This window comes from Myotis daubentonii, chromosome 16, assembly GCF_963259705.1.
Source record: "Myotis daubentonii chromosome 16, mMyoDau2.1, whole genome shotgun sequence".
NCBI classification, from domain to species: Eukaryota; Metazoa; Chordata; class Mammalia; order Chiroptera; family Vespertilionidae; genus Myotis; species Myotis daubentonii.
Genome location: NC_081855.1, coordinates 24,399,817 through 24,425,459, shown reverse-complemented (window position 1 = coordinate 24,425,459; position 25,643 = coordinate 24,399,817). Strand labels below are relative to the sequence as shown.

The window sequence follows — 25,643 nt, the reverse complement described above, 5'->3', positions numbered from 1 at the left end:
CCAAATACATAACAGTTATTGCTGGTTTCTTTTTTCCTACAACCATATATATGTAATCCATCAGAAAAACCTATGAATTTTACTTTTAAATCATTCTTGAATCTGTCCACTTAACTCCATTAACACTCTAACAATGAATGGTCCATGACACCATCATTTTTTACTTAGAATACTGTAAAAAAACAAAGAAACCCAAAACCCCATGTTCTCGTACATTTCAGCTTTAATTCATGGCAAAGCTTGTTTCTTTTTTCTTGGTTAATTCTCACCTGAGGAAATTTTTTCTATTGATTTTTAGGGGGGCTGGGGGAGGAGAAACATCAACGTGAGAGACACACATTCATTGGCTGCCTCCCACATGAGCCCCAACTGGGGGCTTAGAATCAGACCTGCAACCCAGGCAACATGCTCTTGACCAGGAATCAAACCCAAGACCCTTCAGGATGCGGGCTGATGCTCTAACCACTAAACTCCAGCCAGGGCTAACCTTGTTTATTTTATCCTTCTCCTTGTACTTGAATTGAAACTAATCCCAGACATTTTATCAACATAAAGCCTCTTAACTGGTCTGTCTGCAACCACCTCTGCACTGCTACTATCCACTTACCAAAGAGCAACCAGAGTGATTTAAAATATATAGATGTGTGTGTGTGTGTGTGTGTGTGTGTGTGTGTGTGTGTGTGTATAAATAACAAAATATCATGTCCTTGCTCAACACCCTCCAATGACTTCCCTTTGTACTTAAAATAAAAGCAAAAGTCTTAGCTTGGACTTCAAGGCTCTGTAACATCCGGTAAGTTACTTCTCTGATCTTGTTCCATCTCCCCTTTTGTTTACTATGATCTAGCTGCACTGCCTTCTGCTGCTTCTATATTTCAGCCTCCTTCTCAGGGCCTTTGTGCTTTTTGTTTTCTACTTGAGACACATTTTTACTGGCCTGTCACTAAGTCATAGCTCCAGTATCATCATCTTCTCCCCCCACATCTCAATCATACTCTATCCTGTTTCTGTTTTGTTTCCTTCAGAATATTTATCATGGACTAAAATTATATTTGTTCACTTGTATACTTGATTGCAGTTATCTCCCTATAACGGAATATAAGCTCCATGAAGAGCAAGGATTTTATTTTGGTCTGCAACACTGGAAATAGTGCCAAGCACAAATTAGGTGCTCAGTATTTGATGGATGAATTCATTAATTCCACGTTCCCCCCCGCCCACACACACTGTTATGTCTGTTACATCACTGCAGCAGGAATTGTAAATTAAAACAAAAATAGAAATTCTGTAATCTCACATAAACAAATTGTAAGACAAATCACATGATCATATCAATAGATGCAGAAAAAGCATTCAACAAAATCCAACACCCATTAAAAAAATTTTTTTTTAAAAATTGATTTCAGAGAGGAAGGTAGGGGGAGGGAGAGAGATAGAAACATCAATGCCCGGGTTGGGGGCTTGATCCCCAGTAGGGGACAATGCAGGAGGTAGCCAATCAATGATTCTCTCTCATCATTGATGATTCTATCTCTTTCTCCCTCTCCCTTTCTCTCTGAAATCAATAAAAGTATATTTTAAAAAAACCCACAATGGTATATTTCACAGATCTAGAACAAATACTCCAAAAATTCACATGGAACCAAAAAAGACCTCAGCAATCTTGAGAAAGAAGAACAAAGTTGGTAGGATCACAATAGCGGGTATCAAATTATATTACAAAGCCACTATTAATTAACAGCCAGGTAAAGGCACAAGAACAGGCATATAGATCAATGGAACAGAACAGAGAAACCAGAAATTGATTCAAGCCATTATGCTCAATTAATATTTGACAATGGAGGCAAGAACATACAATGGAGTAAAGATAGTCTCTTCAAAAAATGGTGTTGGGAAAATAGGACAGGTACATGCAAAAAATGAAACTAGTCCACCAACTTACACCATACATAAGAATAAACTCAACATGGATAAAAGACTTAAATGTAAGTTGTGAAATCATAAAAATCATAAAAGAAACCATAGGCAGCAAAATCTCAGACATCTCATGTAGCAGAATTTGCACTGATATATTGCCTAGAGTAAGAGAAACAAAGTAAAAAATAAACAAACAGGACTACATCAAAATTAAAAGCTTCTGCACAGCAAAAGAAACCAGCATCAAAATGACAAGGGAACCCACTATATGGGAGAACATATTTGCCTATGATACATCTGATGAGTTAATTTCCAAAATATATAAAGTACTCATACAACTCAACAAAAGGAAGACAAACAACCCAATTAAAAAACGGGCAGAGGACCTGAATAGACACTTCCCCAAACAGGACATACAAATGGCCAAGAGACATATGAAAAATGCTCAGTGTCACTAATTATCAGAGAGATGCAAAAATTAAAACGATAATGTGGTACCACCTCACACCTGCCAGAATGGCTACTATCAATAAATCAACAGGATGAGGATGTGGAGAAAAAGGAACCCTAGTACATTGCTGGTGGGAATGCAGACTGGTGCAGCCATTATTGAAAACAGTGCGGAGTTTCCTCAAAAAATTAAAAATGGAAGTGCCATTTGACCCAGTGAGCTCACTTCTAGGAATATATTCTAAGAAGCCTGAAACACCAATCAGAAAGAATATATACATCCCTATGCTCACAGCAGCGTTATTTATAGTAGCTAAGATGGGGAAACAGCTCAAATGCTTATCAATAGATGAATGGATAAAAAACCTGTGGCACATTTACACAATGGGAATACTATGCAGCTGAAAGAAAGAAGGATCTCTTACCCTCTAAGACAGCATGGAGAGACCTGGAGAGTATTATGCTAAGTGAAACGAGTCACTTAAAGACAAGTATCACATGATCTCACTTATATGTGCATCTAATGAACAAAATAAACTGACAAACAAAATAGATCCAAAGACACTGAAGCATGCAACAGATTGGTGTACTTCAGGGGGAAGGGGGGCGGGGAGGGTAGGAAGAGATTAACCAAACAACTTATATTCATACTAGTATATGCATAACCCATGTACACAGACTACAGTGTGATGAAGGCCTGGGTGGGAGTGGGGTAGAGGGAGTCAATGGGGTAAAAAAGGGGGACATCTGTAATACTTTCAACAATAAAGATAAATTTAAAATAATAATTGGTATAGAACTAAATATATATGGCAGATTAATAAACTATAAAATGAAATTAAATCACCCTATAAAATTTTAGTTGTTGACTGGATTTCATCCTTTAATCAAGTGGCATGAAGCTGATAAACCTTTGAGATAACTTGCCAAATAGACTGGAACATGTCTTCTAAAAAACAAACATGAGTCCACTTATGTTTGCACGCTGGGTGGGAGGGGCTGCCTTTAAAATTTGCATGCTGGGTGGGAGGGGCTGCCTTTATTTTGCTTTGTTTTCATCTTTAAATAAAGCACTGTGCTCTTGTGGTCTATTGCACAAGTCTTGTCTCTTGTTACATTCTTGGTATGCACATGTTACCATGCTATGGGTCACTGTTTCACTCATATTACGGGAACAACCTAAAACAAAATGTCTGAGTGACAGGATGAGTGGGGTACACCACAGACAGGAAATGAAATTCATACTCTGCCAACACAGCAACTGTCTGCTTTACTAAATGAAAATATTTTAAAAATAAAGACTAAATAGTCACCAGGCAAAGTTATAGCTGCGGGCACTTCGGTTTCCTGTAAACAAAGTAGGCTCTACATCTACAAAAGAAGTAGATTTGTTGTGAGCTTAAAACAACCAAGCATACTTCAGTCACTCATTTTGTGAGACAAAGGTAGTTTCCCTTTGGCAAACACAGTTTAAGAACTAACTTCCTGGTTTTTGGAGTTCTGTAATATTGTTCTTAGATAAATCTGTTGCTTATGCTTTAAAACATTTTTAAGTGTATTCTCTAAAATGTATGTAGTGCTTTCATAAGGGGGAGGGTTGAGTGGGGGGATAAGCACCCTCACTTAACTCAACACTACTTTGAAAATTCCTGATTATAATAGAAAGACCAGAAGTTAAACTCCTACATAGTATAAGGGAAAGATGACTTTCTATTTACACACATCTCAATAAAAGGCTTTTCTGATACAACAAAATACACAGTAGATCTAGCTGCAGTACAGGCTTCCAGAGTCATGGCAGACACACTCTCGATCAGCGGTTCTCAACCTGTGGGTCGCGACCCCTTTGGGGGTCGCACGACCCTTTCACAGGGGTCGCCTAAGATCATCGGAAAACACATATATAATTACATATTGTTTTTGTGATTAATCACTATGCTTTAATTATGTTCAATTTGTAACAATGAAATTGGGGGTCACCACAACATGAGGAACTGTATTAAAGGGTCGCGGCATTAGGAAGGTTGAGAACCACTGCTCTAGATGGTACAATCAATGCTCTTTATTTTGTAGCCCCAGATTACGACTCCCCAGTTATCACAAAAGTGGCATACATTGTTGATCACAAGGAATGAAAATGTGGCTGATTACAAAAATCTCTTATCATCACTGAAAAATAGTTAAAGCTTTATAAATGCTATCAAAGATGTGATGGCAGCACAGTGTCATGGAAGTAAAAAAAATAAAATTTGCCACCACCAGAGTTTAGGTGGATCAAATTCAACTAGAAAAGTAAATGCTTTATTTGCATATGAAGGAAAAATTCAATCACATGTACTTCAGTGTAAGGTAAAAGCTTAGAATATCTTGCTAGAATAGCAAGAGATTAATTTTTGTAAATATAAGTCTCTCTGAAACAGTTGCCTGAAGATTCAATCAACATTGAGTTGGCCTCTAATTAAAAATTTAGAAAGGCAGGTGGAAACTTTTATACATTTTTTTTAATTGACCAGTTCTCTAGAGTGAGTCTGGCCCAGAAACAGGAATTCTCCTGTAAATTATATGAAGCCATCCATATGTGATTACAGATGTCTAAGTTAGATAAAAACCCAAAAGGACTTAAAATCCCTATATTAAGGAAAACACAAGATAAAATGAATACCACTACTCTCTCTTAATTTAAAGATGGAGAGTAATTAGCTGCTTGATAAGACAATGACACAGGGTCATACTTTCTCATCTTTATCCTATATAATAAAAGCCTAATATGCAAATTGACTGAACGGCAGAACAACCGGTCGCTATGACATGCACTGACCACCAGGGGGCAGATGCTCAATGCAGGAGCTGCCCCCTGGTGGTCAGTGCGCTCCCACAGAGGGAATGCCACTCAGCCAGAAGCCAGACTCGCAGAGCAGCAAGCTGAGCAGTAAGGAGCAGCGAGCAGGCAGGCGGTAAGGAGCTAAGGCTCCCCGGATGCAAGAGGGCACAGGCTGGGCTGAGGGACACCCCCCCCCCAGTGCACAAATTTCGTGCACCGGGTCTCTAGTCAGAATATAATTGAAGAACATCTATTTCTCTCTTGCCATAAGATCACTTGCTCAACGAGAAACTCATCCATAGCTGGATATATGAAATAAGTTAATAACAGTTAACATGACTAGATGTCTATTGTATGCTAGACACTGAGCTAATAAGCACTTTACATTATTTCATTTAATCTTCACAACAATCCTATGAAGCAGGTACTATTTTTTTTATCCTCAGCTTACACTGAAGAAATTGAGGGGCTCAGAGATCATAAGTTATTTGCCCAAGATCATATAGCTAGTAACCATTAGAGCAAGGATTCAAACCAAGGTCTGACTTGAAAATTCACACTCTTAATCACTCTCTTCTATGCTGTTCTAGTTTCATGATATAGTTTTATGGAAGATAAAATACAATGTCTCCCTACAGAGCTTTTCAACAGAATTTAAAAGTAGAGTACAGGAAGGAGTGAGAGAAGAAAACTGAAATCCATCCAGATCTCAACTCTTGTCTCATTCCTTTTTTTGTTCCCTCTAACAGGGCCATGAACAGAAAGACTACACTGAGCGGAATGAAGAACATCTGGCTGAGAGATAAACCCAGATGGGTTAGACAGTAGAGAAAAGAACTGTAATTTCTGTTGGAAATGATAGTAGCATTTTAGTCTAAAAAATGGAGGAAATAGTACTCCGCTTTAAATAAATATAGGGAAGTACTCTGTACTAATCCCTTCTGATCAGAATCACTTCCTAAAGCATGAAATTTGTTAACTGGCAGTTTCTTCTCAGGCCAAGTGTAGAGGAAAAAGGTCAATTAAGGGAAGAAAATACTTAACTATTCTGAGATTGGAATAATCTTTGAGGAATGTGGCCAGGGTGATCATCCATGACCAGGCAGGCCAAGGAAGCAAAACAAAGTAACAACACACCTGGTCAAACTGCTGAATGTCAGATGGATAGACATTCTTTTGTTTTACATACAACACCCAAGAAGAAATGGATTATTTATTAGAGGAAAATCAAGTTTCAGAAAGTAGATGTAATACTTTTGTTTCAACATTAAAATGAAGAAAGTAGATTTTTATGTTTACTTGAGTTTGTCTGGTATTTCTGCCTGAAGCCAAAATTGACAGGTAAATTATTATGTAATACTGATTGCATCCAATAGAATTGCACAAGGTAAATTGGTTGGCATTTATGAAAATTTCAAATACACATAATCAAAACTGTTATAGTTTGTTTTGAAGAATATTTATCTAGGGGAAACTTTCTAATTCATTTCACCCTCCTAACATTCTCCTTTTCCTGATAAACTTTCTCTGCTTATTTAGTTGTTTAATTTTCAGATTAAAGGCACTACGGAAGCGTCTGTCAATTCCATTAGGTGTTAAAGAGTTCATGCTCCCACTTAGTGTGACCATAACACATAAAAAAGGAATTTCATACTAAAAAGCTTCAAATATCAGATCAGAGACCAAAGGACTACAAAGCTATCAATACTAGCGCCTACTGAAAAAATTTGGCTAAGTCCAAAAAAAAACAGGAAGGGAAAAATCATTGTGCCTTGATGTATGAAACATGGTTGCAAAAAGTCAAAAGTACACTACTAGATAATAAGGAATGTTGTAGGTACTGTTATCTGTAATTAAACAATCCCCCATCTCCAAGATACCTGGCTATACATTCAAGTGACAATGTTAAAATGGCAATTGGTACCTGGAGCCCTCTCCCCCAGGGCATAAACTCCCAGACATGCCTAGGAATCCAGGCAGAATTATTTGTTTCTTTACCAGCAGACAAGTAGAGGCTGGGGTGCATTAGTAGACCATGATTGGCAAAGTAGACAGGAGCTCAGGACTCCTGTTCTAACTCATTAACTATTACCACAGACCATTTCAGTTCCAGCTAATCTTCCACTTAAACTGTTGCACAATGGCCAGCACAACTACTCTCAGATGCAGCTATTTGTTTTTCCCCTTTCCGACTTCTCTACAATCTAAGGAAGAAAAAAAAAGGGTTGTTTGCTTAAGGCTGAAGGACAAATTCCATCAGGACTACTCTATAAGTCAAACCATCGTGATTGACTTATAAACCATAATGGGCGGTGGAAAAAACCCTGAAAATTCTGTTTTGTTAGTTTAGAAATGTTCAGAAAGAAGCATAATCTAGGATCAATAATTTTTATCATTGGCCATATAACTCAACCTGCCAATTTCTACAGACTAGGACACATCTGAGTCGACATTTACTGCTTTTGGCTGTCCAGCAGTAGATCTCTCTTTCCTAATCTTGTCCTAGTCTCTTTTTCGCAGTACCCCCCTGAATGTACATGGTTTTGATGGTTTCCAATTTTGGAACTGCAAGGGGACCCGCAGGAAGCTGGCATATGGTTTAGGCCTGGCCAGTTGGAAACGCTCCTCTGAATCTTAGGCAAGTGACCCAAGAATTAGGGACAATAGGGGATGGTCACATTCACTGTGGGGAAAGTGGCAAGATAGACCAGTCTGCCCTGCTCCCTGACTTTCCTTGAATGCTGTTGGTCCCTAGTTGTTCTCTAAACTTTAGACTCCCATCCATTAGGTGATTTTTGACATACTTCTAACAAATATTTTGCTTAAGATAGTTAAAATTCATTTGTGAGCTTGCAATCATGAATCTGCTATATCAACTGAAGTTCAGAGAATTTAATTCCTTGCGCCAAGTCACACAGCTTGTAGTGGAGTCTAAATTCAGCTCCATGTCATCTGACACCAAGGCAGTACTTTAACCCTTTATCCTGAGCGAGCTGTTACTACAACATATAATTGCTAATGTAATCATTTGAAGTAACCAAGAGTTAAAAGCACATCTGGTCAGTTCATCTAAAGAGAACAAAGGCAGGATTTCACTGCAAAGCTTGGTGTGATGTTTGTTCTATTTTTCACAGCATCCTGAAAACGAAGTTTAGGTCTGAGGGGGGAAAGATTTAGGCATATTCCCATGAGGCGAATCCTCTCATGCTGTTCCCTAAAGTTGCTTCTTTTTTTTGTTTCTTTAATAAGTTTGTTGGATATTAAACACTGCTTTTAAAAAATATCAAAAACTAGATGCCACAAACAAAAAGTTAGGAAGACTATGGGGCCTAGGGAGCAGGGCAAGAAAGCCTACAAGGAAAAGGAAGCAGATGCCTGCCCAGTCCTTGCTTCCTCTTCAGTCTTCTCTGAGCAACACTCTTTCCTTCTAGATGCTGCCTGGTCACACATCCACTTGACCTTCTTTCAGAGATTTAAAGTTTTTAGTTTTTGGTTTGGGTTTTCAAAGAACTACCAAATAATGAAAGAACTGGAGGGCCCTCAGGGAGGCTCTAGACCAGAGCTCCAACTGTAGCAGATGGGTCTAATTTAGCACGTTTCATGAGAACAGCACAGGTATAAAATCATTTTCATTTCTGAATATCTTTGAGAAGAGCACACACACCTTCCTGATCCTTCTGGATTTGCACTGGGGCAGCTGGCCCCAAAACGTTTTTGAGTTTGAGTAAAGCTCAGAGTCCAGACCGTCTCATGACACCACTGCTACCTTCTAGTCTCTGTCCCTTTGCAGCTGCCCTAGCAAATCTCAGCTTTGTCTCCAGCAGCTATCTCAAAATTCCCCCTTCAGCCCCGCAAGAAAAACAAAAACAAACAACCTCCCGCCCCGCAAAAAACCTAGGTGCCCATGAATGGACTTGGTCTCAGGCAACATCCCAACACAACTGACACCAGTCCTCCTGGTGAATGACAGCGGTGGGAGTCTTGTTTTCAAGAAGGTCCTCCTCCAGGGAGAGGAGAAACAGCCTCAGCCCAAAGGAACCTGTTTTACTCACAGGTTGAATTAACAAAGCTTCTCAGTCCCGCGGCCCTAGACTTAAATACTTTTCTTTCTAAAAGGTAAAACTTAAAATTTGTCTCGAGCAAAAAATAAATGACCTGAACAGTTCTTTCTGAGCATTTAAAATGCTGGATGCATTGATTACCAAGTGACCTGACCAACATTATTTGGCACCTAATTTAAAAGAGTTGGTGGGAATTAACTCATTTAATCGAACTGTGACCTCCTGGTTCTTAGGTCGACACTCAACCACTGAGCCACACCAGCAGGAACAGGAAAAGCAGATTAACTCAGAAAAACTGCCCAGCATTTGAAAAGTAATTTCATTTGCATGGTTCAACAAATGTCTTTCCAGGTATTTGAAACACACCTGCAGAAGGAATGCAAGTTAGGCTTTTAAGCTCTTGGCCAAAATGTCAAACCCTGCTTTCAAAGCATTTCTCTCTTTTACCCTTACGCAAAACTACTTGTGAGGCTCAGGCCAACTTCTATTTTTTGTTGTTGTCATCTTCTGACATCCCTGTCACTATCTTTTATTTACCTCTTTTCCTGCTCAATCGTCTCTCCTTTCACTCTGAGTCCTACTACAATATTAAGACTCCATTTAGATTTCTAATTCCCAGAGTCCCTTTGGAAGGTGTCAGATCGTGATTGACTTGATTTCAGAAACCAAATTCCCACTTGTTGACTACAACTTCCTCTTTTGTGACTGTCATGTGTTCACTCTCTTCAAATTTGAGAGAGAATCATTGATCGGCTGCCTCCTGCATGCCCCACACTGGGGATCCAGCCCGCAACCCAGGCATATGTTCCAACTGGGAATCGAACCCTGACCTCCTGGTTCATAGGTCGACGCTCAACCACTGAGCCACTGGGCGATGAGTTATTTATTATTATCTGTCTGAGCAGCGAGCTTGTTGAGCAGGAACAACTGCCATGTCTAATGTAATCTCTCCAATGTCTAGCACAGGGCCTGACACTAACTGGATGTCCAATAAATATGTACTGAATAAATGAAAGAAAGGCAGAAGGAGATTATAAAACCATGTCTCTGGATGCCACAGCACCTTCATGGTCTCAGGACAAAGATATCTGAGATGACAGCAACAACACTGAGCTGACTCAGCTGAGCACTTAACACCTCCAGACAGTTCCCCACCCCCTTTCACTTCCCTTGCTATTCCAAACTCTCCCTGAGTCCCATTATAACTCCTGCTTCCTTCAATTCTCCAGCTAACCTGGTGTTCTAACAACATCAAGATAATGGAGGCTAGCTGGTGTGGTTTATCCCAATCACTTTCCCGCACCTGCAGACTTATTTCCCTTTTCTAATCTGAGTGAGTGATGAGGCACCTCGCTGTCAAAAGTCAACCCTTTCATTTGTGTCCTTGACCCCATCCCCTGGTCTTCTAGTTTTAGTGACTCCTCTCTAGTGACTGCTCTCCTCAGCCTAGAAACATGCTCAAGTCTGTTCTCCCACATCCTTAAAACAAAACCCTTTCGTGACTTTATGTTTAAATTCTCTTTCTTTACTACTGAAATTCCTTAAAAAGAAGTCTATACTTGCTATCCCCATTTTTGTCCCTTGCCAGTCATTTTCTATCCACTCCCATCTTGCTTCTGTCCCATCCATTCCTCTGAAACTCCTCCCCATCCTGTTTGCTGATGATTTCCCAAATGATAGATCCAATAGACAAAAATCCTTCAGTCTAAGCTTAATACCAATTTCTGCTCTTCATTTAGCTCCTGGACCCTTGATGTGCAATGGCAAGTCACTTCTAAGACACTGAGTCCACGTAGTACCTCTCTAAGCATCCCAGTTTGACATTCTTTGCCAGATACTGTATCCTACCTTACTGCTCTTAAAGAAGCACACATATTTCTATTGATTTCAGAGGGGAAGGAAGAGGGAGAGACAGGAACATCAATGATGAGAGAGAATCACTGATCGGCCACCTCCTGCACGCCCCACACTGGGGATTGAGCCTGCAACCCAGGCATCTGCCTGGACCAGGAATCGAACTGTGACCTCCTGGTTCTTAGGTCGACACTCAACCACTGAGCCACACTGGCTGTTCTACTCACTGCTCTTAAACTGGACAGATTATCTGGCCTTCATCGTGTTTTGAAACTCACAACTAATTGTACTTAAAAATCAGAATTTTCACCTTCTCTTAAAAGATGAGAAAATTTAAACACATAATGTCCACCTTCACACTTAGCAAAAGCTGGCCAGAGCTGAGCAGTAGCTGTCTTTTTAGATATCGCTTGGAGGTAAGTGCTATGGAGAAAAACAGGGTAGTGTAATAGGGAGTGCTGCTGTGTATATTTGTGTCATAGGGTATGGTCAGGGAAAGTCTCTCTGATTAGGTGATATGTGAGCAGATATCTGTAGGAAGTAAGAAAGGGAGCCATGTGGCTGTTTGGGGGATAAAACATTAAAGGCAGACGAAGCAGCAAATGCAAAGGCTCTGAGGTAGATGTGTGCATATCTGGTTTGGGAAACAGCAAGGTCAATGGCACTAACGTGTTGTGAGTCAGGCACGTGTGGCAGAAAACGAGATCAAAGAGACAGGGAGGGACAAGAGATATAGGTCTCAATGTCTCCACTCTTTGATCTGTAATTCACCTTCCAATGCACTGCAATTGAGATTTACTTCTAGTTGTCAAACCCAATGGACATTTTTTCAATCCTAATCTTTCTTGACCATTTGGTATTGTTGACAACCTTCTACCTTCTTAGTATTTTACTTTCTTAGCACTCCTTTTATATTTCTTACTATTCCTTCACATTCTCATTTGTGGGCTCCTATTCTTTTGCCAGCCTTTTACATATGTAAAGCCTGTTGCTTTACAATCACTGTCTCACAACAACTCTATGAACAGCAGTCAATCCTCCCATTTCATAGATGAGGAAACAAGGGTTTGAGAGTAATTTGCCTAGGCTTACAATTACACATTCAGTAAGACAAAGGAGGGATCAAAATTTGGGCCTATTTTCAAGTTGGTTTTTTTTTTTTTTTTAACTCTACTCCATGGCTTTTTAGCAGTCTGAGTTCTTTGGCTTGTTCTGTACAATGCAGTCCTATTGTAGCCTACACACCAGGGTACCAATAGGGTTCAAAGTGAATTCTCAAATAACAGAAAACTAAGGTCTTCCTTATTTGTTTGCTTTGTTTTTTAAATTGGGTCAGTTCAGCGCAACTCTGCTGCAACTTTATAAGTCTCAAAATCACTGGCCACGAAAATTTAATACAGTCTGTAAAACCCTAGTTTATCAATATTCCTCATCAAACCATTTCCTTTATAGTTGTTTTCTACCTTATCAGGCTAAGAAAATGAAATAACTTACCAACAGGCACTCTCAAAAGTTCCTCAAAGATACCAATTCTCAAATATCAAACCAAGGGAAATAGAGCAAGGAATAACAAAGTATATTGAATCCTTATTTTCATAGCTGTTTTAATGCCTATTACAGATCTTCTTGGCCTTGTACTAATGCATAATGAAATCCAGGGGGAACACTGTTGCTAGTGCTTAGGTTCTGACACAAAAGCAGTCAATTTCTGTTAAAGAATAATAATAATGATGCTGATGATGATGAAGGAGGAGGAAGAGGATGAGATAGAAAAGAAAATTATCAAAAGGCAAAGTTCAAAGGACAATTTAATGAGCTGTCAAATAAAAGGGAAAAGAGAAAGCAAGTGGCAGGCGCAGGCCTTAATCAGCTCACTTCTTTAACCAATCCAAAGTTCCTTGCTGCCTGCTCTCTTCCCCCTTACACAATCATTTTAGAATTGCACACGAATACAGATGAAAAATTTCTCCATTGGTTCACTGCAAATTTAATTTATTGAGCTTTCTTGATGCCAGATCTAATGTTTAAGAGTTAATTTATTTTTCAAATTCACTAAATGCACATTTTTAGATAAATATATGATGCTGCAATTGACCCATAGCACTTTCCCCCCTATTTTTCAGATAGTATTTATAAGAAATCAAACAGCTAAGAACAAAGACATCACACATATTTTGCAATATTCTAGAGTACAATGTGATGCAATGAGAATTCCAAACATTTTAGTTAGGATTTGGAAAAAAAAAGAGGAAAATATTCAAATCAAAATGATCCAAGAGTAAATTTAAATTTCATATGTGTTTTAAATGTGTTGGAGGAAAAAAGTTAAAACATCACATATTTGCTTCAGTGTAGGAACAATCATTGCAGTCTAATCCCACACCTGCTGTCTAAATTGTTTTAAGGCACTAGGTCCTATGAACTACCCCAAATGGCAACTTGGGACACAGGAAAACATGAACAAAAGGAAATGATTTTAACTGCCAAAGGCAAAATTTTTGTATAATGATTAGAAGGAAAGCTGCAATCCTCTCACATGGCAATAGACATCTGGTGAGGCTGTACATAAGTCTTACAGACTTACTTAGTCTTCAGGGAAGGCCACACACCACAGAGATCCACCTTTTAAATGTCCAACCATAGGAACCATGGTTTCTAAAAGGAAGGTGGCTAAAGATATTCAACATTTAACCATTCTATCAAAACATGGTCCATTTAGTTCTTCTTTTTTATAAAACAAGGAAAAATAAGAAGAGACAGGGATGTGGCCTTATTCACCATTATGAAGACAGGACAAAATGTGAGATGTATAATCAGTTCTGATAAATAGACAACCAGTTACAACTGAAGCACCCCTACTGATATCAGATATTGGGAGAGTTGAGGCTTGCAACAGAGCAAGGGAAAAAGAATGTACACATATTTTTTCTTCTTCTTTTTGGCTGTATGAATAAATTTATTTATGTTTACTATCACAAAATACTGATATATGAACTAATTTGTGTTTTCTATTTACCTTGCTTTTATTTTTCTTGTATATTTCCTTTCTTTTCATCTATTAGGTAAAGAATATATATTCTATTTCTATTTTACATGCTTTCCTTAAATTTTAATAAGCATATATCATGCAGCAAGCCAATATTTCTACTTTGTAGACATGTTTTTTTCTAACTGAGGCTACCCTGGGTGTGATGGTAGTAACATGCTTTGAAAGTCAATGTAATTCAATGTTAAGAAAATTTAAAATCCTACACACATATATACATGTCTTACCTTTAAAAATAAAGATTGCATTTCAGCCATACTCTAAAAACTAGAATACTTGGGTCTAGGAAAGGGAAAATAAAACAAGGACTGTGACAAAATGCTGATAAACTGCAATGCCATTTCGGTAATTCAAGACCAAAACCCAAAAAAGGATGCCAGAATCAAGAAAAAAACAGGGAAGCGGCTACATGATAAAGTATTTGAACTTCTGCTTAAGAAAAGGGACATAACCAGGCAAAAAGCTATACACGTGAAGAATGGGAAAGGAGAGGAAATGGCTTTTGGTAAGGAAGGTGTCATCGTTGGTGATATTTTTCTCTTTTTGCAAATTTTCGTGATGTTACACTGTTTTCAATTTTTAAAAAGCACTTTTTAAAAAATAAGGCAGTACAGGAAAACACGCCGTGGGAACAGAGTCAAGCACCCAGATGTTTTGCGTAAGCTCCATTTTCAGAGACATCTGCCTTTGTGCAAGACTTGAAAAAGTAAAGCTGTCGTCAACAAGTTCTCTGAAGTGAGGGGTGGAGCCTGAGAGAAAGTGAGCTGTGAAGAAACCAACAATTAAAATGCTTAGGGCTGAGAAACACATAGTTTCTTAGATTAAGTTCCTCATTTCTGAGCCACCTCTGCCCAAAATGCTTGGCCATCGACAATGTCTACTACTCAAACAAGCTGCTCATATCTCCATTCAAGTAACTGAGGCTCTTTGTCAGCAGTGCCACTCAGCTCTTTGCAGAGACAGCTTATCTCTGTGGTAGATGAGATAGAGCACAACCAACTGAATAAAAATCTGAGTGGGAAGCAAGCTGACCTACTCCTCCCTTCTTATTCCAATCCCAAATAAAAATGCTTATCATGGACAGAAAACTTCATGTAAAAGCAAAGATAATCCACATTTTTTCATCTTCCTATTGTCTTGCTTTGGTGTATGTTAAACTTTATTTCTGAATACTCCGAGGTCTATATTGTTTGCTTTTTCGTGTAAGGCAATGGAGAAAGAGTACATTCGCAGTGCTTTATATAGTGCCCAGTCTAATGCCACATACAGAGTGTTTAATAAGTGTGACCTGAAGATAACAGGGATGATGCTGATGACTCAAGCACACTTCAGAGGATACTCAAGTATGAAAGTCATTGTAAACCTACTCTCTGGTGTTCACATGCCAGGTGTGTAACCCCCATGTCTGCAACGCAAACCACAGCGAGAGGCTGGCTTACTTATTCTTGTTTTCAGCCTTCAATCACGCCTTGTGCTAGTGGGGGAACTTCTACTTGCTAAAAGAACTTTCAACTGACTTGCAAAGTTCTCACAAAGTTCTATCTGGTGTCCTGTCTTGAACTTCCTTTTTCTGAGAAGTTGGGTGTGTTGTACTAGTATGTGTTACTGTCCTACATCTGCCTTCTGGGTGAGTCAACTACAAAATATTCTAAAAACCTCTTGCTCAGACACAGTAGCCTCTTCTAGGCCCTATATAAGCTCTCCTTACTGCTAACATGACAATGGAGCTGATAATCTGTAGGTTTACATCAATTTGTCAGGACAAAGCTATACAAACTAATATTATCTTACTGTATGGTAAAAGAGTGAAGGAAGGGACACAGTAAAGATAAGGAGAGGTAAGCAGGGTACAGATCTGAAGGTCTTACATGATATGCTAGAGAATTTGGACTTTACCTTGAGGATAACAGAGATCCAAAGTTTGCATTTCCAGAAAGATTCCTTCAACTACAGTATGGAGAATGGATTGGAAGGGGTTCAGACTTACAAATAGAGAGATAGATGTTACTTGAGTAATCCAGGCAAGGGAATAGGGTGGTCTGAGCTGAGCTAATGGGAATAAAGAAAAGATAGATACTTGGGGGATATTTGTCTAGTTTACTTTCTGGTACAGGTGGAAATTTTTCCATAAAGAAATTTCAATTGTAAGAAAAACCTGAGTGAGAAAAGCATTGATATGTGCAAACTCCTTGCACTCAAAGAATATCTTTTACTTTGCACCTCCTGACTCTTCAGACAGGCCCTCCACCTTTTTAAAAACACACACACCAAATTCCAATGCTTTAAGACTCTTAGGCAAGAGGGTCAAAAGGAGTCTATTTATTTACATGCCTATTAACTTTCATTCCACCTACTACTTTTGCCCCAACTTTTCTCAAAACAGTTTTTTCTTTCTCCCTACCATCTATAATTTTTTAAGTTATACTTTGCTAACCCTTAGATTTGGAGAGCAAATCTGCCTTAACTTATCTGCCAGCCGAAGCCAATCATCCTGGACAAGCCAGGCAATCTTATAGGCAATTCTTCCTCATGTCACTTTGTTATCACACATGTCTATATCATTTCCTGTCAGGCACCAAGCTTCCAGCATCAAGGAAGAACAGCTGCAGAGAATGCTTTTACACAAAAGACTTCCCTCCTTCCTTACCCCCTATTCAACGGATATGACAATATACTGATGCTATAGCCAGGGCTCAAGTTAAATGAAGGATAATACAACTAAGTGTTGAAACCACCATTTTAAACCAGTAATAAAGAACGCAAACTTACTGTCTGAACATAGTTAACTAGCAAAAGATTATTAGAAACATGAGGCCAACTTCACCAAAAGAGCATTGGTGAAGAACTGCTAAGCAGGTATTGCTAAATCTCTCTAGCACTCGGTCAAATTAAGTTACCCAGCTCTAGCTGGTGTGGCTCAGTTGGCTTGAGCATCATCCATACACCAAAAGGTGGCAGGTTCAATTCCTGGTCAGGGCACATACACGAGTGGTGGATTCAATCCTGGTCAGGCAGCATGCAGAAGGCAAACAAATGATGGATGTTTCTCTTTAACATTGATATTTCTCTCCCTTCCTCTCTCTAAGATCAATTAATACCTATTATTAAAGAATATCTATAAGACAATTCTCATAATTTCCTCATCTCTAAGATCAGTGGTTGTGTAAAACAGCTGCTAAATAATTTAAAAATAATTTCTAGTAAAGGTGAACCATAGGTTATCCATATAGAAGAGGAATGGAGTAATTCTGGAAAATAAGATATATTTACTGCATATATCATAGTAAACTTATAATAGGCAGTAGCTACACTTCATACTTCTCGTCTACAAATGGGATATACTAAACAAGATGCTAGAGTAAAACACAATGAAAAATATAAGGTGGCTGTACCAATCCTTTCCACAAATAAACTAATAGTTCTCAGATCACATTTTCATTGGTCTGGGGAGGCAGTAAATAGTAAATACATACTTGGCTGGGACTCAAATGACCAGGGTTTTCTAATCCCACGATACCCATGGGGGGTGACTCTGAGTCAGTTTTAGCACGTCAGACAGATTCTCTATCTACACAAGAGGTTAGTATCTCACCTGCTGCAGGGAAACATGTGAAAGGGAGAGGGAAAAGCATGGAACTGACAGTCGGATGACCTGGAGTTCTTACTCTGCCACTAATGAATCAGATCTCAATTTCTTCCTATAACATTATAAATTCTTAAGCTTGATAAAGGAGATTACCAAGAACCTTAAAAGCACTCCATAAATTCAAGAGAAGATCACCATATTTCTACAGTATTATAAAAAAATACCAATTAAGTTTTTCATAGCAGAAGAGAACCCTCAAGAAGGCCTCTAAAGGTTGTATCACAATGGGCCAGGCTACTCTGCAAATGTGACTGTTAAACCCTATGGGTGTATTTCAGTAACCAAATGGTTAATTTGTTCACTGGATTCCTGCTGCCATTGGAAAATCTTTTTCTAGGGGAAAAAAAAAATCCCATCCCTCCCCGACTCCGGTGTTGGCAATTGAAAAATAAAGGCTGGGAAGGGTGCTTTGGGTAGTTTTATATTCATAAAAAAGAGGGTAAAAGATAGCTGCCTGAGCTAAAGCGTGGTGTACTGGAATCACCTGCATTGGCCATATTACTGAGTCATTTAGCTCTTTAGAAAGTCATGTTACTTCTCTCTATGTGAGTTTCTTCAACTGTAAAACAGGATTAGTTATATCTACCTTTCTCACATGCTTAGGGATAAAGTATCCTTTCTTAGTAGACAAAGTTTGTGGAAGCTTTCTAAAAAGTAGCAAGGATTATACAAACTCGAGTTATTATTTGAAAGTACATGAACCTTGGGCTTTACCTTTTACATTCTGAATAAAATGCTAACTTTTGGCCAATGAAACAGAAAAAAAAAAACCCCCACCCTCCAGGCATGCTTTCATATGAAATGAACTCCTGGCTTCTTTCAGCTTTTAAAGCAGTTTTTTGGTTTTAGTGCAGAAAACTCTTTACCTAAGGAAGCTCAGCAGCTGGAAAGGGCATCTCAGGCTGGAAGTGACACTGGAATCATGTCCCTATTTCTTTAAATAAAATTGGAACACTGGCAATGAAGATCAGCTAAGGTCATCCTACTGTCTTTCTCCATATTAGCCAAGTCCACACCTGGCTATATTTAGACAAAGTATGCATACTCCATTAAAGATAGGAGACTCAGTCCTAGATTTAGGGTCATAGCACTTGGGCTATTACCTCAGCTGAGGGGGAAAGAGACTAACAATGCATGTATTGATGCACTCCTTGGCAAACAGAGAACAATCAATGCTCAATTTATTTCATTCTGGATAGATGTACAATTGCTAGTATGCATAGAGCAATTTCTACCCACATAACTCCAGCATAGTCACGACTAAAGCAAAGCAGTTAATATCTTTGAGGCAACTCACTTGCCAGGGCTGCCTGCTGTGACTTAGCCAGAGACAAAGGGCTGCCCGGGTCAACATGGTAAAATGTTCAGCAGTTTGGTCTCCTGGGAACTGGAACAAACAGGTTTTCAACCCAGGAATCACCACTATATCAAATGCATCAAGGTCTGACTGGGTAGAGTCCTCAAGCAGTGTCCAGACCCAGCATCCAGCGAAGGCTAATAGAATATGAATTTTATAATAAAGATAGCACTGAACTGAATCAGAGACATGGTAGTGCAGGTAATGGGGGGACTTGCTTGGGTGAACCCATGCCCTAAGTGGTCCTTAAATCTGGAAACAAAATTGTCTTAAAGAAAAATATAGTTGCCCTCAAGAGAAAGCTAAGAAAGCCCTAATAACAATCAGATGTTTTTGGTACTTCTCCAACTGTGAGAAGAAAAAATTAAATACATTTAAAGAATGTGGTAAACATACTTCTGAAACACAGTATAACAAATACAAATCTGTTTATCTTCATTCAAAGGAAACTGCACATTGCAATTATGAACATTTCCACAGCAGGAAAGATAAGCAGATGTTGGATGTTTTCCCAAAGTTTTTCTAATGTCACTGAAGAGGCTTATGGAATCTGCTTTACATTTTTTTCCCCAGATTAAGTTAATGCTAAAAAGGCAACATTCTGAATGTTGTTTCTTCTTATCATTCATATTTTAACATTTCTACAGTGACATTTAAACAATAGTTACCAGAGAGAAAACAACTAAACAGTTTATACCAGTGGTTCTCAACCTGTGGGTCGCGACACTTTGGGGGTGGAACAACCCTTTCACAGGGGTCGCCTAAATACATCCTGCATATCAGATATTTACATTAAGATTCATAATAGTAGCAAAATTACAGTTATGAAGTAGCAATGAAAATAATTTGATGGTTGGGGGTCACCACAACATGAAGAACTGTATTAAAGGGTCGCGGCATTAGGAAGGTTGAGAACCACTGGTTTATACACTATACTTATATATTCATTTTCCAATATTTACTTCTAAACTAAAAGCTACATAAATAGTTCAATATTTTTTTAAAAGTGAATTTTTGAAAAACCCCATTTTCTGTTTCCTCTGTATTAAAAACCTACGTAACAAAATTTACCTATATCTAAATATCCTCAATTGACACTGAAAAATGGAAATAATCCTCTTGGAGAAAAAAATTCTAAGATAAATAAGGTGGGTTTTTTTTTCTTTCTTTCTTTCTTTTTTTAATGGGGGTGTTTAATTCTAAGAGATAAACTGGTAGTAAAACCCAGATTTTTTTTTCACAGAGCAACCATTGGTTGGATTAAGGCCTATATATAGCTATACTAATAAAAGGGTAATACGCTAATTAGAGCGGATGTCTTCTGGACAAAACTGCAGTGGCTACCAGGGCTGAAGGCAGGCAGCTATGGCGGTGGCTGTGAGGGCCGTGGCCTCAGGCAGCTGTGGGCTGTGGGCCTAAGCCTTCAGTAGGATATCCCCTGAGGGCTCCCGGACTATGAGAGGGGGCAGGCCGGGTTGAGGGACCCCTTCCAGTGCACGAATTTTTGTGCACTGGGCCTCTAGTATATATATACATATATGTGTGTGTGTGTGTGTGTGTGTGTGTGTGTATAAAATGAGAGGGCAAGAAAGCAAAAAGGCACATACAACTTGGCTGCTTACACTTCTGAAAATTCATAACTATACATGGTAAGTTGCAGAAGTTGATCTTAATAGTAAAGAATAGTTTAGTAAGTTGAAGAATCCTTGACCCTCAATGTACAACTGATTTAAATAGCAGCTTCATTCCACTAAATGTCTAAGCCCTGTATTATGGTTGGGTCACAGCATGAGGAACTGTATTTAAAGGGCCAGAAGGTTGAGAACCACTGTTTTAGCAGATAACAATGCAGCTTTATCAAGAGGTAAACAACACCCAAAGATGGATGATTGGATTTAACTTTGAAACCAGAGGAAACACACATGAATTAGATAAGGGTTAGGACTTTGTAAGGATCTGATACTTCGGCCTCTGCCATTCTAAAGCACACACAGGCAAATCCTATGAAAAGATCTACTTACCTGTCCTATCATGTAGCCAATCTTTCTCTCCCCGTTACAATAAACATGTGTATATTATACAGATTTCTAAGCATTAGGTGAAAGTTCATTTACTAAAGCCCTACAATACTAGGTGTAACAGAATATCAGTACAATAATGGATTTTGAACAAGATTCTGAAATTCATTAAGATTAATCTGACCAGCAAATGAGATTTTTACCATTTCCTAATCTTGTCAGATACTTTAGAAATTTTAACAGCTACCCAGAGCATGCCATTTCCTGTACGATGCCATTATAGTACTGATTTTCTAAGAGTGTAACAAATCTAAGATCACCAATACATTAAACATTACTTTATGTGGTAAGTGATTCAGCAAGAAGGAAATGATTAAATGTAAAGTTTTATTGACCTGATGATTTTATAACATGTTACAAGGGAAAAGAGATTAAATGCAATGTTTAACTGTTATTATAAAGGTTAATGTTTATAGCAGTTAACAATTCTCATCTGTTATTGCCATTATGTCCATAAATGCAATGGCCTCATAATGTTTATACAATTGTACTTGTTATACTTAAACACTGATTTATATATTTACACCAAGTATCTACACTTCAGTTTGTGGTTCAAATAATAATTTATCAGTTTCCTGACCATTTTCTCTAACATAGTGAGAAAGGGTAGTAAGCCAGAACAAGCAGAATAGGAAAACTGAGACATACTAGGTATACCGGTTAATAATGGTGGATTTTGTAATCAAAGAAAACATGATAATTTCAAGAGAAACATCAAAAGTGCTTTATTCAAAGTAATGTCTATCGCAGGCTACCACATTTCCTCCATCTTTCAGGTAATTTGTAGATACTGTCCCAATAAGAACTTTTCTTGTTTTGAGGCAAACCATTCAGAGAACAAATTTTCCACTTCTTCGTATGTTTTGAAGTGCTGCTCAGAAAGTGCATGTGCTATCGATCAGAACAAGTGGTAATATGAAGGAGCAAGGTCTGGTGAATACAGCGGATGGGTTAATACTTCCCAGGCAAGATCTTTTAAAGTGTCTTTAACTGGTTTTGAAGTGTGTGATGGTGTGTTATTACTTTGCCGTGTCTTCTGGCCCATTCTGGTCGTTTCACAATCAAAGCGTGGTTCAAATTGATTATTGTTGTCAGTAGTGAACAGTATTAACGGTTTCACCTGGTTTTAGAAGCTCCTAATACACCACACCTTCCTGATCCCACCAAACGCAGAGCATTGTCTTCTTTCCAAAGTGATCTGGCCTTGCAGTCGATGTTGATGGTTGACCTGGATCAACCCATGACTTTGTGCGTTTGGGGTTCTCAAAATAAATTCACTTTTCATCGCCAGTCACAATTCTATGCAAAAAAGACTTTCTTTTGTGCCATTGAAGCAACATTTTACTGATGACTTTTCGGTTTTCCATTTGTCTTTTGTTCAGTTGATGTGGCACCCATGTTCCTTCCTTTAAAATCTTCCCCATTGCTTGTAAACGATCAGAAATTGCTTGCTGAGCAACATTTAATCTTTCTGCAAGTTGTTTTTGAGTTTGACATGCATCTTAATCCAATAATGCTTCTAATTGTTGGTCTTCAAACTTTTTCGGTTGACCTGGACGTTCTTTGTCTTTCACATTGAAATCATCACTTTTAAAGCGTTTAAACCAGCGTTCACAAGTATCTTGAGATGGAGCATGTTCACCATAAGTTTTCCGAAGTATACAATAACTTTTTCTTCAAAATAAAGTAATGAATTAAAACTTCCTGCAAATGCTTTTTTTTTGGCACGAAATTCAACATTTTTAAGCGTAAAAATATCTATGTTAACACCTTCAGCAAATTTGACATATGAAGTTTTGAACCTTGCTGTCAATACAACAAAATAGTGTACATATCACATTGCATATAAATCAACATATGTGTAACTCCATCTATTGAAAAAAATCCGCATCATTAACTGGTACACCTAGTATAGTTAAACACAGTTTACAGCTATAGTAAATCCTATCTTCCCTAACCCTAGAACGCTTAAGAGTAAATGGTTTGCTCTTCTCCTCAACCAGAAGGCAAATAGCTTAAATCACCCTACTCAGGAGGACAGATATCAGGAATCCAATTAATGCCATTTGCCAACCAAACCCAAGGACAGATGAAGTTAAGGGAATAAACCTCCTTTTGGCACATACGCATAAAAGTAATGAATATTCTGTTGAGATACTCTCCTAAGACCTCTAAACTCCCAGCTGTTAACACCCCTCAAAACAGAGGTTCTAGCTCGAACTCCCTCTTCTAGGAATACCTCTGAACCTTTCCCTTTCCCTTTTCCTTCCCTCCCTCCACAAACATGCATCTCCTAAACTTTAAAGGACCTAGGAAGCTTGCAACCAGAGCAGCAATGGGCAGCAGCAGTTTGTCCTCGGCAAATCCCTAAACCCGTCCCCAAGGTCCCCTTTTCTCTTATTTTTTTCTTTTCTTTTTAAAATTAAATCTTTATTATTGCTGAAAGTTATTACATATGTCCCCTTAAAGCAGCCCAGCCTAGGGCCATTTCCCCACCTAGTCCTTCCCCTCTTATCCTAGGCCCTTCCTTGTTTCACTGTCACTAGCTTTAATAAACATCCTCTAAAATTAACCTGGACTTGTGTCGTGAAATTTTTCCTGCATGAAGTCAAGAACCCACCCTAGGTAGACTTACTAGGGCCAGGTCCCTTTTCTGGTAACAATAGTAACCCCTCACTCCCAGCTTACTTTCCATCTTTTTGTCCTGATTTATTTTTTCTTTATAGCCACATCAACAGCTGATTATTTATAATAATTTATTTACATTCTAGAATGTAAGTTCTAAGAGCTGAAATGGTCTTTTTGGATCACTGATTCATTCCCACTGCCTAGAACACTGGTGATCAATAAATGAATGATATTTACTAAATAGAGATATGAAATCAGAGGTTAACATGGCATAGTATAAAAGCATGGATTATAAAGAGGATTTGGATTTCAGTCACTGCTCTTGCACTTAATATATAACCTTGAACAAGTCATTTAATCTCTGAATCTCTTTTCCTTTAAAACAATGCTAAAATATTAGTCCACAGTGTTATTACAAAAATTATAGGACATAATAGAAGTAAAAACTTGTTGCAAATATTATGTCCTAGCAGTTATTCTTGAAAAATTGGCAGAAAATTCTGTAAAACAGATCAATCTTGAGAAAGCAAGTTATTCTGTTACCTTATCCTTGTTCTTGCAGGACCACAGAGGCAGAATAAGTAGTGAGAAAGCAAAGCATTAGAAGAGATAGGCTTAAGCTTCAATTACTAGCTGGTTGACATTAAGAAAATTTCTTAACCTCTCTGAGGCTTAATTTTCTTATCTATAACAGGAGAGGGACAATATTGCCTTAAAAGTAATTAATTGTTTGCACCAAATGTCATATTAATTGTGAAAGCACTTTTTAAACTATAATGCAGAATTTGTATTTTTAGTGAAATAAATTAATTACCTTTCCTTAAAGAAATCCTAATCTTGTTTGTTCCACTGGCCAAGTGGGGGGAAATATTATTCTAAAATGTGCTCAAATGGACTATGGGCAGAAGTATGCACACTCCCATTCTTGCTGTAGATTCTGCAACTTCAGTGAGAGGACAGAATAGAACAGGAAAAGATAGAACAGGAAGATACAGAATGGAAAGAGAAAACAGAGATTCACAAAGACACAAGTGAATAAGTAGCAAAGCTCTGATAGACTTCAGGTCTATTTAATTGCACATCCCACAGTCAGGGCCAGCTTCATGGGTCTACGATCTGTGTAGTCCCACAGGATCAGTGACTGGAAGGGCCCCACGCTTGGTTTAAGGCTCTGCTGTTGCTGTCTTGAAATTTTAAAAATCTTTTTTAACAAGGGGCTCCACATTTTCATTTTGCACTGGGCCCTGCAAATTATGTAGCTCACAATCTTTCTGCTACAGGACAAGGACAATAGCTTATAGTCTCAGTAACCGTATGTTATGTAAAGACCACTGCTAACTTAAAGGACAGTTACTAAAAAGGAGACTTTTAATCAGGTTAATAATCACATATTTGTAATACGTGAATTCTGAAGTTAGCAAAATACTTAGTAAAGCCATTATATTTTTTATTTTTTTTTCAAAAATATTTTTTTATTGATTTCAGAGAGGAAGGGAGAGGGAGAGAGAGATAGAAACATCAATGATGAGAGAGAGAGCCTGACACCCAGGCATGTGCCCTGACCAGAAATCGAACCGTGACCTCCTGGATCACAGATCGATGCTTAACCTCTGAGCAACACCAGCTGGGCCTTAGTAAAGCCAATTTAATTAAAAAGCAGTAGTCCAAATTAGAAATGCAAATGTTATTTGCCTTTTCCTATTTTGTGCTCCATCACATCCTAATAACAGGCCAGTTAGTAAATGAAATACCTGAATCAAAGCTAATTGACTTTCCATTCTGAAA

At 38.3% G+C, this 25,643-nt stretch overlaps 1 protein-coding gene across 20 annotated transcripts in view; it reads right to left on the bottom strand.

Annotated features, from left to right (window-relative positions):
* Positions 1-25,643, bottom strand: part of SSH2 (slingshot protein phosphatase 2) — a 223,231-nt gene that overhangs the window by 63,811 nt on the left and 133,777 nt on the right. The window contains exon 2 of one of the 20 annotated variants that reach the window (XM_059669281.1): positions 14,774-14,913. The exons of the other annotated variants lie outside the window; for them this stretch is intronic. The gene's annotated coding sequence lies outside the window, so the exon portion shown is untranslated. The remainder of the gene's footprint in view (positions 1-14,773; positions 14,914-25,643) is intronic. 20 annotated transcript variants of the gene reach the window in all.